The sequence below is a fragment of the Thermobia domestica genome, chromosome 2 (assembly GCF_964235325.1).
Source record: "Thermobia domestica chromosome 2, izTheDome1.hap1.1, whole genome shotgun sequence".
NCBI classification, from domain to species: domain Eukaryota; kingdom Metazoa; phylum Arthropoda; class Insecta; order Zygentoma; family Lepismatidae; genus Thermobia; species Thermobia domestica.
In genome coordinates this window covers 85,376,677-85,391,951 of record NC_137455.1, presented here as the reverse complement: position 1 = coordinate 85,391,951, position 15,275 = coordinate 85,376,677, and the positions used below count along the sequence as shown (strand labels likewise).

Below are 15,275 nucleotides of genomic sequence, written 5' to 3'. Positions count from 1 at the left end.
CATTATTGGAAGTGAGGGTTAAATTAAAACTATGAGCGAACATATACAGTGGAAGGTTGGTTCCGAAAATTCTGTCTTACATGACTTAAGGTTGAAGAATAAGGGAGATCAGTAGTGTCGTTCGATTAATGGGGACTATGAGTTAACGCTGATCCTCAAAGCAGATTGGAAAAAGTCACGAAAGATTGCAGAGAACTTAGACATTAATCATTCGGCTGTAGCACGGCATTTGGAGAAACTAGAAAAGGCGGAAAGATTAACAAATTGACGAAGAACCAAAGAAATCGACACTTTGAATCTGTTCTACACTGCTGCTACTTCCACGCTATGAAAGTGATCCATTTTTCGAACATTTTCCCATGCACAAAGAAAACTTAATCTTGCATCCCAACCGACTTATTGTATGTGTTTGGATGAAGTCATACTTACATGACCAGTAGACTTTCATTTGGGGTTACCAATTCTCCATAAACTTTTTTTCTGTCTTAGAGACTATACTACGTAGTAATCTGTAAATGTTGCGTATTTCAAGTTACAAATTTATATCAGTTTTACAGTGCTATTATTCAAATTACTTCTCGTGTCTATCCACTGAACATTTAACCGAATTCTATAAGTAATTATTTTTGAACTTGCATTTACAATTCAGGTATAATTACACATATTAAATATTCGAAAAAAAAAATATTCTGACCTAGGCGTCAGTTCTGAAAACAAAGCGTCATAATAATACAAATCAAATTTTATATTGACCTACATGTTGTGGCTGCGCTCGTCATGGCGACCTAGCACCCGGGAGTTTTCGAGCCCTGGTTCCAACACCAACGCAAATAACATTTTGTTAATTCACAAGCAAGGAAATGTCATTCTACTCCTACTAGAAACTGAGCTCCCTCGTGGCAAAGTAGTTAGTGTATGTGTCTTTGACGTGGGAGATCCGGGTTCGATTCCTAGTGGGAGCTCATGTGGTTCGGATTCCATGTTGCGCTGTAGGCTCATGTCTCATATAGCCTCGCTGCTGAAAGGGATGCTAGACTAAAAATCAAATCAAATCAATCCTACTAATAACTCATATGTACTTACGGTACAGATGTAATGTAGCGCACGTAACGACTGTAGTCGTAGTGCAGAACTGAAGAAACGAATATTTTTTTCAGGCGATCAATTATAGATTAAACAGTATATTCAATCATATTAGGGGGCTGCGATTGCTCAGTGGTAGAGCGTTCACATCTGGTGCGTGGGGTCCCTGGTTCAATCTCAGATTGCGCCAAGTACGCTTTGTGATGGACAAACACCGTGTGCGTGGGTTTTCTCAGGGTTCAACAGTTTCCTCCCACTTTCTTCATTCCTCGATTTCATTCACATCTCATGATCACTGTCTCCCTTTAGCCTCGGTGCATAATCGTGAGACGTTAAACTAAATATTTTATTTAATTTCAATCATATTAGGGGGAGAAAGAAACTTAACAAGCAAAATATTTACGTATTTTTCTTCTGTTCATTGGATATTCGATTAGTTTCGAAATTCTAAATAGCGTTGTCGTGTTGTGTCTAGTGTACAGACCAATTTTTGAATTTAAAAAATGATATATATATTTTTTTGTTAAGAATCTAGACTATATATATATATATATATATATATATATATATATATATACACTTCACTCAGCATCGTTCGTAGTCAGCACAACGAAGTTGTCCCGCGTAGCGTAGTCTCTTATGCTCTCGCCTTTGGTGTGAGCGATCCCGGTTTTGGTTCCTGCTAAGGGCACTCAGTCCAAAAAGTGTTAAAGCTTTTTCAGGTCAGCCTTTCTGACTAAGGATTTCCTGAGCTTTCCTTATTCACACAGGCAAATGCCGGGATGGTTCCTAACATAATGGTCCCAAGCCACCTCCTTCCTTCCTCTGCAGTTCCCCGGATAGTGTGATCTGTCATGTGTGACGGGCTAACATGGGCTTAGATGGTGAAAGCCCAGAAATCTAAGTCCTAATCCTTTTCCACACCGAAATTCTGTGAACCAATTTATACAATTTTAGAGAAAGAAATATTTAAGTGATGTATGTAGGGCTCCCAGAAATTACTCTAAAAACTGGAACACCCTATGAAAATTTGTGGTCATAGTTATGGACTTGTTTTTCTGATGAAATATCAGAATTAGTGAACTCAATATTTACCAAAAGTGAGTGAGAAAGAGTACCACACTTAACTTTATACTTGGAGGATTCCTCTTGTTGCTTCCGAGTTTCGAAAAAAAAAAAAAAAAAAGAAAGAAAAAAATCTTGTCTATGCAACAATTGTGATGCTAATCATACGGATTGCATTTTCACGATAATTATTTTTCATTCCTCTTCTGTTAAATTGTCGGCCCAGTGGCGTCGCCTTTTGCAGTTTATAAGATCCCTTGAACCACCAAATGTGCATTTTTATGTTCCTTAAAATTTATATATACTATTTAGAATATTATATTATTGTGTCGTTTATCCAGAAATTACAGGAAGGAAAAAAGAATAAATGAGAAAGGATACAAAAATATAGTATTTTAAATAGTATTATATAAATCTTAAGGAACATAAAAATGCACGATATTTGGTGGTACGATATATACGAGGTTTGTCCGGAAAATACGTATAAAAGTTGAATAAGAACTTTCTTTTACAATTATTCAGGTATTACGAGATGGTCTCCTTCAAAGTACTCTCCCTTAGACAAGATACACTTCTGCCAACGCCGTTTCCACTGTTGATAACATTGCTGAAACTCTTCAGTTGGGATTCTGTTCAGTTGCCGTGTCGTTTCATCTCCCAAGTGCCGCCCCCGAAGCACCATTTTGCATTTCGGGAATAGAAAGAAGTCACAAGAGGCTAAATCGGGTGAATAAGGCGGGTGGTCTCACGGTGATTGAGCTTTGGGCCAAAAACTCACGCACAACGAGCGACGTGTCAGTGGGTGCATTGTCGTGATGAAGGATTTACCTGCCCCCTTGTGCCAAATCCGGTCGAAATCGGGCCACACGAGCTCTGAGACGTCTCAAAACTTCCACGTAAAACTGCCCGTTCACACACTGGCCGGGAGGGACAAATTCCTTGTGAACAATGCCCCTAGAATCAAAGAAAACAATCAACATTGTCTTCACATTGGATCTTGCTTTTCGCGACTTTTTTGTTCTCGGTTCTCCTGGTAGCTTCCATTCCTTGCTTTGAGACTTGAGCTCCACATCGAATTCGTAAAATCAGTACTCGTCTCCAGTGATGACTCGGTTCAGAAAGTCCCCTCTTTCCTCTGCTTCCAACCAATCCTCACAGCACTCAACCTTCTTTGCTTTCTGTTCTGGAGTCAAGAGCTTCGGTACGATTTTCGCACACAATTTCTTCATTTCAAGTTTTTGTGTCAGAATTTCGTGAACGATTGTTTTGGGAATTGACAGCTCGTCAGCAATCATTCTGACTGTCAATCTACGGTCTTTAAGAACACAAGTCCAAATTCGTTCAACATTTTCATCAGAACTCGATGTCGACGGGCGTCCTGGGCGAGGGTCTCCTTTCACGTCTTCTCGGCCTTCCCGAAACCTTTTTAACCAGTTGTTCACGGTTGGTTCCTTCAGAGAATTATCTCCGTACACTTGTTTCAAACACTCAAGAATCTCACGGCCATTCTTACCTAGCTTTGCAAGAAACTTGATGTTGATGCGCTGTTCCTCAATCAGAGAGAGCTCCATGCCGACGGCAGGTGAAACAGGGTAACTTTCAACAAGCAGCCACACACTCCTACTGACACGCAGAGCGCTCTGACTCGAACTGAGCGTTGATGGGATTGGCTACAGCAGTAGTGCCACCTGGCGGTGACTGCAACCTGTAAAGTTATTATTCAACATTTATACGTATTTTCCGGACAAACCTCGTATACTAGCTGAATCTGCGCTCTCTACACAGCGCATGATTTACTTGAGCATGAATTTCCTTGTCATTCCTAACAACATCTGTACATGTCCCTTTACAGACACAAGTGAAACACGTCTTGATAAAAATCGGCAAGGGGTACCATAAAGGGGAGATTTTTTTTTTCGATTAATTTTTCAATATCTCGCACCGTGCGCAAGATTGAGCCTACTTCCAGTTGAAGTTTCTAATTCATGTATGATCAGTGTTTTCTTTCTTCTTGCATGCAGTATGTAATACGCAAATACATTACATACACGATTAATTATGTCAGTGATAGATTCATCTTAGACTGGAGAAGTGGTCATCCTTCGTTTTTCATTATTATTTGGCCATGAAACAAACGGCTGAGAGAATTACAGCCCCTTTATACAACTATGTTGTGTTGGAATGTATAACTCGAAGGATATAATTTATCTTTTTTTAAATTTCAACACTTCTATTGTATCTCTAAAAATGTGGTAAAGAAATAATGGACACTTTTTTTTAAATGTTCAATTAGAACTGGACAATCTACACAAAATTTGGAATCGACCAGCGAAAACGTCACGTTTCTAGCACTTGTAGTTTTCGAGATCTCATTGTCGAAAGGATTGGAGACAAACATAAACTTTTCTTTGGGGACAAACATATAAACCTAGCATTTTAATATAAAAGCACTAGCTGAACCTGCACCATCTACTCAGGGCATCGTTCTGTTATGACCATGAATCTCCTACCCACTGTGCATATCTCCCTAGTCACACAAGTAAAGGATAGGAGACTGAAAAAGTAAAAAAATTGCTGTGTGTAGATGTTGGAGTGAGTTTGTAGCAAATTTGTAGAAGTAACATGATATCAGAATGGATTTTTTTTTTTCTAAGAAATCCATATCCGTCCGAGTACGCCTCATTTTGTCTCTTGAAGCCTTTAATGTTGCCAGCATGCAATAGGTTTTGCCATTCAGATTTAAGCAAAGCGCCTGCAATGTCCGTCAACCTGCCATATGTAACTTCTCTACTGGTTGCCTAACACCGTAGTTTCGACCTGCAACAATGTTAATCTTATGGGCTCAAAACGGCCCCTAAAATGTTGAATAGAGCAATAACAACACGGTTTTTGAAAATTTGATTGAGAACTGGACAAACTACATAAAATTTGCAGGGTGTCTACTGGTCATGAAAGTCATGAAAAAGTCATATTTTGCTTAGTGGTCATGAAAGCCATGAAAAAGTCCTTTATTTACCCAACTGGTCATGAAAATCTGAAATCTCAGAGTATATTTTTATACTTCATACTTTTATACCTCATACTGCATGTACTGAAACAGTTGTATCAGGTCAGTAATTGTGAGAATTTCCCCCACCAGTTAGTGCTGGCTGACTGGTACTTTACTGTCTTCCTAGCTGCTCCCCATTTCATCTTCTAGTCTCTGTAATATAGTAACAACTTTTTACTGTCCAACTTTCTGATCTGCTATTTCTTTACTTCTAAGAAATGTAAATTGTGTATTTTTGGGCCTTTAGACTTATGCAAATAATATTATTCGTTTGAGTTTGCAGATTTTAAATTTGATGATCAATTTTTTTAAAACGAATTTCTTTTATAATTTGTTTTGTCTTTGGGCAGTTCTCTATGTGCTTAATTTCAGACAAATTTCTGCTAGATGGATAATTATACTCAGAATTAAAACTTCAAATACAGTATAGAGTGATTCACTGGTAAGAGCAGGCCCGTATTTAGGTAAGTGCTATTCTGTGCTCGAGCACAAGGTGGCAGAATTTTAGATTCTTTCTTTAAGATTCACAATAAGTGATATTTAAGAACCGCAATTAAAAATTTGTTTACCGCCTTTTAAATTGCTCTTGCATTTTAAAATTAGTTGTCTGCTAATCGACATTATGTACATTAGACAAATAAGAACATAATGTGATCTTCATCTTAACCGATGCACCACTGATGGTAGGGGTTTATTATTACTAATGGTAAATTTTTATCGCCATGGTCATGAAAATTTGAACAAAAAGGTCATGAAAAGTCATGAAAAAGTCATGAATTTATTTTCTGGTATTCCAGTAGACACCCTGATTTGGAATCGACCAGTGAAAACGGTACGTTTCTAGCACTTGTGGTTTTCAAGATCTCATTGTCGAAAGGATTGGAGACAAACATATAAACCTAGCATTTTAATATATAGACTAGCTGAACCTGCGCTCTCTACACAGCGCATCATTCATATATGAGCATGAATCTCCTTGTCATTCCTCACAAGTCTCTTTACAGACACAAATGAAAGACGTCTTGATAAAAATCGGCAAAGGATGATACTATAAAGGGGAGATTTTTTCTATTATTTTTTCAATATCTCGCACAGTTTGCAAGATTTGAGCCTACTCCCCTTTGAAGTTTCTAATTCATCTATGATCAGTGTTTTCTTTCTTGTATGAAGTATGTAATAAGCAGATATGTTATATTCACAATTAATTATAATGTCAGTTATATATGGTGTTCATTGGGCAAAACACTCCAAAAATAAAGATTCATCTTAGACTGGAGAAATGGTTATCCTTCTTTTTTCATTATTATTTGTCCATGAAACAAACGCCTTAGACACATACAACCCCTATATACAAATATATGTTGTTGGAATGTATAATACATAGGATATGATGCTTTAGTTTTTTTTTTAATTTCAACACTTCCAGTGTACCCGTAAAAATGTAATAAAGAAATAATGATCATTGTTTTTTAAATATTCAATTAGAACTGGACAATGTATGCAAAATTTGCAGTCGATCAGTGAAAACGTCATCTTTCTAGGTCCTGTAGTTTCCGAGATCTCATTGTCGAAAGGATTGGCCACAAATACATAAACGTCCAGAAACATATAGTTTAAAAGAACTCCAAAGATGGCAGTACAATTCATTTACATTGATTTGGGAGAAGACTTATTAAAATACAAAGGCTTTGAACAATGATTTTAAAATCTAAACTTTATTTTTTTTTTTTAAAAAAAAAAGGTATTTAAATAGTTTATTTAAAGTACAGATACTTTAAAAATTTGTGTTTATTAAAGTGAAATCACAAATAACCGTAAATCAAAGGTTTGAAATCCAATTTAAAAACTTTGAGTTCAGGCGCTTTTATTGCTGTTGTAACATTTTGATAAATAGAATAGATCTTGGAAGAACAATAATAATGCACAATATTTGGTGGTTCCTGTATATTACAGTCACCAGAAGTTTTCTTTAAATACTACACACACTATCGTGTCCTTAACCCCTTGCTTATATAGTTTCTTTTATCACATCATGTTCAGAACAGGGGTGCGAATAATGAGCTACTCTGCGTGTAGTACAGAAGGGTAGCAGGACAGTGGAACATCAGTTTCCCGATGTTCAAAAGAGGGTCTGAACGTGCAGTGTTGACAACTGTTGTGGACTGATTTCCCGTAATGTGATGCTTTATACAGAATCATAGAAAACTTGTTTTGCAACTGAAAATAGCGGGATATAATAGTATATAACTCACTTCCCCCAATCAGTTATCTGCGTTTCTTTTTGTTTCAATTTTTTCTTGTAATAAAAGTAAACTAAGGGACAAACAAAATTACAGCTTTCCAAGGTCGTATCGAGTAGGTCTCCCAAGTTTCTCAAGTTAACGTAGGATTAAATTGTATTTCAATTTATTGTCAAATTTTATTATTATTATTATTATTATTATTATTATTATTATTATTATTATTATTATTATATTTCGATTTTATTTCATTTAGGTTTCCGTGCGCAAAAAATTAAAGTACTTATGAGAAAAGCAAGTATCTTATGAAAGAGTGCTGTACTTTGTGACATTGCTGCAAGGGTAAAATTTTATCTTCTGTATTGTGAAAACCTGAAGGAAATTTCGAAACTGATTTTCCTACTTCAACATTTGCGAAATAGGAAAAGACGCGTACTAGTGTTTGTAGTAATGTACGTTTAGCTGTAACACTCGTGAAAAAAGAAAGAAAAAAAAAAAACACACACACACACATTAACTTACTGTTTTGTTTTTATGGCGTAACTTACGTCAGCCTAGAGATGGTATTTTATGCACTGAGACATGATTCTCTCATTGTATCTCAAAGTGGCAAAGTGAAAGCGTTTTGTATAGTGGTATATTAGTTAATTTATAAGTATATATATATCCTAGTATTTATTATATCTTTTACATAGGTTCGTAGTGTTAGATTTCCTAAAATTCTCTCAATATTAGTGAGTCTTAGCTGTAATCATGAATTCTTTTGAGTAGTTGCAAACTATCGTGCGTCATTTATTGCATTGACAGAATGTGATACATTAAAAAGAAGTAGGATCTCATCAGCCAAACTGAAGTATCATCATAAAGTGAAAACTAAAGCATGTAGATCATACATACAATCGAAATTTTAAAGCCGTTTTTACGAAAGCAATGAATTGCTGACAAATTATGAAATTAAAATTTCTTTGTTTTACTTTCCTTGCTTGTTATTTGGAGGTGATTCTCAGTGCACCTCAACAGGTGTAATCAAGGTTGGCTGGTTTAAACCAAACCAACTGTTTTTTTTTTTTAAAAAAAAAAAACCAACTGGTTTAAACCAAAAAACGAAAAATGTTCGTAAAATTTTGATACAGGGGTTATCACGTTTCACTCCCGTATATTCTTAGTATTATATTCAGACCTGAATTCCCCATTCGTAACTCAGGTATTATACTACAAAAGCAACTTATATATATATATAATAAGTTTATGAATGTTTCGTTTGTGATTTTTTTTTATAGTTTATTATTGTTATGCAATTGCAATCAAAGAAAAATTCTAAATATTGTTTCATTTTAATGTTTACTATTGACAAAATACATCGAAATGCCGTAATTGGGGGTGGGGAGTCATACAAACCCCACGAGAGGCATTTATTGAAATCAGAAGTATCTTTGGTATCTATGTATAAATAGGTCAGAGCCAAAGTGGACTCAAATAATTCGTATCTTTATTCACTTTTCTTATTGATATGCAAATTAAGTCGTCGTATTTGTTTAACTAGGGGAGGCGCGGTGGCTCAGTGGTAGAGCGTTCACCTCTGGCGCTTGGGGTCCCGGGTTCGATCCCAGCCCCCGCCAAGTGAACTTTGTGGTGGACAAACATCGTGCTCGTGGGTTTTCTCGGGGTTCTCCCGTTTCCTCCCACTTTCTTCATTCCACCATTTCACTCATCTCTCATCATCACCGTCTCCTTTAGCCTAACCGGCATAACTGTGGGACGTAAAACTCAAAGATTTCATTTCATTTCATTTTGTTTAACTAGGACTAATAAAAGTCGTAATGAACTAACTTGGACTAAATTAGTTCTTCTGTACTCTGCAGTATTTTAAAATTGTCCATACTGAATAAGGGTTTCACTTGTGCAACTGTTTATCTTTTTGTCCTTCTGAAATGACTCCTGAGAGTTATATTAACAAATATGTAAAGATCAGTACTGTTTTAAAAAAAAATCAGGAGTCCTTCATGAGTGAGTCGGCAGACGTATCGCATTTGTAGCCAATCAGTCCTGCTTTCGAGTTCAAACAGAGGACAATTTCTCTCGGATGTAAGCCGAGGAGCGGTTTGGGTTCCGCTTTAAGCTTATGTGACCCCTTCCAGCATAACCTGGTTGTTGTATAATAACATTAAGGCAAAACAAACTTATTTTTGTCCATATGTGATATAAATACATAGAGCATATTATTTAACCCAAAGAAACCTGGTTTAAACAAAAAAAAAAAAAAAAAAAAAAAAGGTTTAAACCAAAAGTTTTTTTCCCAATAAAAACCATGGTTTTTGCCAACCCTGGGTGTAATAGACCTAGGATGTTTTAGTGAAACAGTAAAGAAGCATGAGAATTGTAAGAAACACATTGCCGCTATGGTAAATTTAACTGTTACGCCAAATATTGTATCACAACCCAATCATAATTGTTACATTTCTATTAAGACTAATGTTGAAACTTGTAGGGAAACTCACATTCGCTTGCTTTAGACTGATTACATTAAATTTTGGGTACGTTTACACTTGCTCTATATCTCTAGTACAGCGTTTCCCAACCGGTGTGCCGCGGCACACTGCCATGCCGTGAATGGGCCGCTGATGTGCCGCTAGAAATCGAAACAAAATTATTAATTTTATAGCAATCAAATTCCAAAACGTAGGGGAAAATGTGTATTTGTATATCACATTACTATGAACCTCAAGTTTCATACCGGGTTACTGTTTTGTACATTTCAATGTTGAAAAAAGTATTTGTTATCATTGTTATGACCATTATTGCTTCTTTATTATTGCAGACTATTTCGTAACTTGAAAATTTAAAATATCGTTAAATCCTTTCGACAAATTACCGACATTTGTGTTTTAAAAGTAAAAGAGATTTGTTTGTTCGTTCGTTATTTAGTGAACTTCCTTCTTAGTAAAAGGTTGGATACAGTTTTTAAAAAGAAAGCTTTTTTTTTTTTTTTTTTTTTTAATCTGAGTCCAATATTTCATTGCAATTGTTTCCTATTTTTAAATTAGAATGAAAAATAAGCATAATGATTTCACGGGGAAAAAACCAGTGATAGAGCTTTCTTCTCTGTGAGAAGGAGATCAATAATCACAGGAAAAATACCGCTGTTTTTTATATTTACAAACAATAATATCCATAAGTGTGCCGCGAGAATCCAAGGAACACCCGTAGTGTGCCGCAAGTTGAAAAAGGTTGGGAAATGCTGCTCTAGTATGAACCCGAAGATGCAGATAACTGTGGTGTTTTCCATGATTTGATTGACTTCATGATATGTCTTGCTCGTCTAGCTGATCTAGTGGCTAGTATAGGTGCCTTTGGTTTACTAGAACCCGGTTTCGATTCCCGGTGGAATAATATCGAACATACTACGGTAGTCCAGATCCCGCTCTTAAATTGTAAGTCTCGTCCTATATAGCCTAACTGCCGACAATGCCGTAAATACAAAGCAAAATTCAGGAAATGTTTTGACAGCAATGCCAGAACACATGGACAATGCCACCGTAATTAGACACCTCGGCATAATAATTGGCTGAATTGCATTTTGCATGTATGTATAATTCCGAGCTTAATGCATATTCCATTAGTGTACCATCGTGAAATTGGTGTGAATACATAGAAAGATATTAAGGCTTTATGATACTACCAGGGCAACAAACTTATTGAAAATCATAGTATTTCGCTGTCCACTTCAGAAACTGAAAGGTGTTTTACCATATTAAAGGGTATAAAAGCATTCAAAGAATTGCCTCAGAATCGTACATTGGCTATAGTATCAATAAAAAAAAAAAAAAAAAAAAAAAGTATAGAATATACTGGACTTCAAAAAAATTATAAGACAGGTTTGCTGCCCAGAACAGGAGAATTGCTTTCATATATAAAGAAAATTGAATGAATGCTTTTTACTATGCATGAGTAGACTATATATGATTACTTTCAGTGACTTTATTGTTTTACTTGGTTAGAGTATTGAAATACCAATCGGCAATAGAAATTACATTTTATAATGGCTGTGAACTACCGAAATATTATGTCACGAGACGCTGCTGCCATAACATTCTACTCTTGGCTACGCCGCTGAATATTTCTAAATGTTTTCTACTTCGTATAAGTAAACAATACCAACGTCGCGTCGTTAACGCGCCTAGACGCGTTGAATATCCATAAGGCTCGGTGGTTAATGAGTCCTCATTCGTATAGTCCACCCAATATTATAGCTCTTGCTCCAAGTGGACGGTGTTAATGCTGCGTTGTTGACTCCGCATATTTAGCGTCCGTATAGTCCAGACATGGCCGGCCTTAAGCTGATTGGACCGATTGCTCCCAATCGGGCCCCGCGCTTGTGCCGTCTACTGTGGTCTCCAGTGCGTTTTAACAACATATTAGGGCCCAGAGCAAACAAGTGTATTGTAGTCGTTATGACTAAATTTTGGTCCTAATACATGTAATTAATACATGCCATTCTGCTCGCGAGGCCCCCAATTCTTGCGGGACCCCCGGCCAAGTGGCTATGGTATCGTTAAGATGACTGCTACACTTGGTTGTCAAGTACAACAACATTGCAATACAGGTACATCCATGGACTCCACAAAGGAGGGTATGGCCTCTTCCTAACAAGTAAATGGTCAGTTTGTATTAAGTTTCCCGGCATAAGCATTTTTTTTTTAATGCTTACAACTTTTGTTGTAAAACTAAATATTATGTCCAGGAAGTATTCTGTACACCCCCAACACTCCTCCAAATTTCTTACACGCACACCCCTAGGCGTATTTTTTTCTGTGTAAAAATGTATATCATCATTCTGGGTGCACTCTCTTTTATTTTGAACACCCCACTAACACGCAAGTTCCTGGCATTCTTACTGAATATGTCATGTGACACTACCGTGAATACCGAGATGCGACTTCTTTGCATATCCTTTCTCTTATTGTAGCTATATTAAAAATATAAAACTAGAGGACAAACGTTGCCCTCTCCTACGAAAAATCCCGTCAAGTCAGGAAAATCGAATGGAAAATATGCCATCCGTTTTCCATCATTTCCTTAAGGTTTGTGATTTTCTTATTTCGTTTTGTCTGCAATCGATAACGATTTCAAGCTGATTATATCTTTCATGTTCTCACTAGCGTACATTAGGTTTTCCTGACTTGAATTCTTTTCAAAAACCTGCAGCTGTTAAGAAATCTTTGAACCAGTGAATTCATATCCGTGTGCATTTCAATATGTCTTACAAATATAAACTTATGGAAACGTAGACTTCATTATATTTTTCGTAAAATTCTAGCCCAGTTTATTACATTACATAACCCTCTTCCTATTTAAAAAAGTCGAGCGAGATACAAGAAGGCCGACTTCAAGATGGCGGCCATGATAAGCATACCTCAAATAGATGTCTACTTCCTCCTGGTGTGGGTTAATGGTTTTTTTTTTTTTTCATTCGTTTACCCGTTTTACAAGTAAAATGAAATTTTCAAACTTGAAACATATTGTAATGGCTCATTCTGATCAATCAGGTTTTTGGCCACTGCGGCCTCTTTATGGACGGAAGCACTTTAAATTTTGCTTACTCTCGTTTCTTGATACACTTCTCTGCCAAGTTTGGTCAAGAAACTAGATTTCAACATCAATAGGTTTACTTGCAAGAGAAGAAAATTATGAAATACTGGTACAGAATCTTCGTGAAAAATTGCGAGGTACAAGGGTGAAATATGTATTTTAAAATTCATGCACTGTCTGCACTTCCATTTGAGTTATTTCTCTGAAAAATTAGCTGAAATAAGCAATGGACAGAGTGAGAGTTTTCACCAGAATATTTTCAATTTTGCAGATTGCAAGAAATGATTATAAAATTAAATTTTGTGTGCTTTCCAACCGGAAATCGGGCTCAAGACTATGTACACCACAGGAGCACGCGCTAACCACTAGACCAACAAGGAGAGCATTATATATATATATATATATATATATATATATATATATATATATATATATATATATATATATATATATAATGGTTCTGCAGACCTTGGCTCAAGTTAGTTGTAAACTTGGGGCCCCGCAAATTGTTCCCAATCGGTCCCCGCACCACCTAAGGCCGGCCTTGAGTCCAGACCTTTGTAATACTCCGAAAGATTGTACATTTCATTTAGTATTAGAAACTAGGGCTGACCAAATTATGAATGTGGGCGTAATTAATAAATATCAGTATCATCAGACTAATCAAAGCTAATAATAATTCCACGTCAACATTAATAAGAAATTGCACTCTACTTATGCTGTGCTTAGAGCATTCATAGTATGAAGTGAAACACAGCTTTATATACTTGTATGTGTAGGTTTACATCATAACTCTGTTCCCTTTAAATGTGATAATTTAGCCTATCGCGTTTCCTCCATCTGTTTTGTCTATTGAAGTGTGTTTATATTGCGCAGATAATAGAATGTGTATAGCTTCTAGTAGTTTCTTGAGTAGGCTAACAGGAGTTCTTGTATACTTAAAATATTAGCAGAGCTAGTGAGTAAACGCCTTCTTTGCCATAGTTAAATACAATAGCGAGAGTATCTGATGGAACATTGGACATTCGAACTTTTTTTTTCTAGTAATCTCTATTGGTTTTCTCAATTACTCATACAGCAGACAAACGTGATCATTCCTTCACGTGTCAGCGTTGGAGAAGCCTTGGGAAGTTGTGCTCTGTGTATCAGTGTATATGTGGAAGTGTAGACGTTTCCGAAAAATCCTTAGCTTCTGGTAAGTGTTCTGTAAAACAGAAGAAGAAAAAAAAAAAAGAAATTAGTGGTGCCACGTACTCTAGTAGTTGTCGTTTCCAAGGTAAACAAGTATAATATAGAGGAAATACACGCGAACGCTTGTCTTGATTACATTGTTCATTTACGTCATGCGAACTCATCCCCGTGACAGCAGTGAGGACGAATGTGGTGCAGTTCAAGCAATCGACGTTCCTTGTAGGAAAAAAAAAAGAAAAAAGAAAAAAAGAGAGAATTAGTTGTAGCTTAGAATATGATCCATATACAGGATGTTCGGAAACAATATCAAGTAACTTTCGGTAATGAATCATTACGCGAAATCAGGAATCTTCTAATATAAATAAAATAAAGAGTTTTGTGTGTCTTTGTGTCTGTCTGTCTGTGTGTGCGGCCTGGGGACTAGACGAGTGGACCGAGAGTTACCAAATTTTGGTCACGGGTACCTTCGTCCAGGCCCCAGACCAAGACGAAGAGGTTTTTTTCTTTCAAAATTCGAACTGGGGGGGGGGGACGTTTACCGGGATATGTAATAGTAGTAGAAAATGACCGATATTAGTGTCACATTGATAGTTTTCGCGGTCGCTGAGATCAATGGTGAATCTCCGATCGAATTAACTTCCACCTTCACCCCATTCGGCTGCGGGCCGGGGGTCACCGGGGTCACCGAGACATGTAAAAATAATCCAAAATGACCGATATCAGTGTCAAATCCATTAGTAAAATAAGTGTTTTTTCTTTTCTTGTTCAGTTTGTTTACATAGATATTTTATCTAACCCGTGCAAAGTACGGGCATTTTAGCTAGAATAGTAATACAGGATATAATATGAAATAGCCTATATAAATGCGTGACGGTTACTCCTCTGCACCACTGGACTCATTTTGGTACATGGGTGGACCCTGGCCTAACTTAAGTTTTTGTGACATTAGTGCCTAAAAGTGGTTCAAAAATAGTTTCTCACGAGCCGGTCTACTTAGAAAGATGAAACTCGGTGTATATAAACTTCTCATTAAAAGAATAACTACCCAACTTGCAATA

At 36.5% G+C, this 15,275-nt stretch overlaps 1 protein-coding gene and 1 pseudogene across 2 annotated transcripts in view; one reads left to right on the top strand and one right to left on the bottom strand.

Moving 5' to 3' along the window:
- LOC145673773 (influenza virus NS1A-binding protein homolog) overlaps nucleotides 1–15,275 on the top strand; it is a 109,235-nt gene that overhangs the window by 23,211 nt on the left and 70,749 nt on the right. Inside the window, exon 1 of one of the 2 annotated variants that reach the window (XM_081743537.1) lies at nucleotides 14,070–14,221. The exons of the other annotated variant lie outside the window; for it this stretch is intronic. The gene's annotated coding sequence lies outside the window, so the exon portion shown is untranslated. Of the gene's footprint in view, nucleotides 1–14,069; nucleotides 14,222–15,275 lie in introns of those variants that run through there. 2 annotated transcript variants of the gene reach the window in all.
- LOC145679095 (protein GVQW3 pseudogene) lies at nucleotides 3,234–3,719 on the bottom strand (annotated as a pseudogene).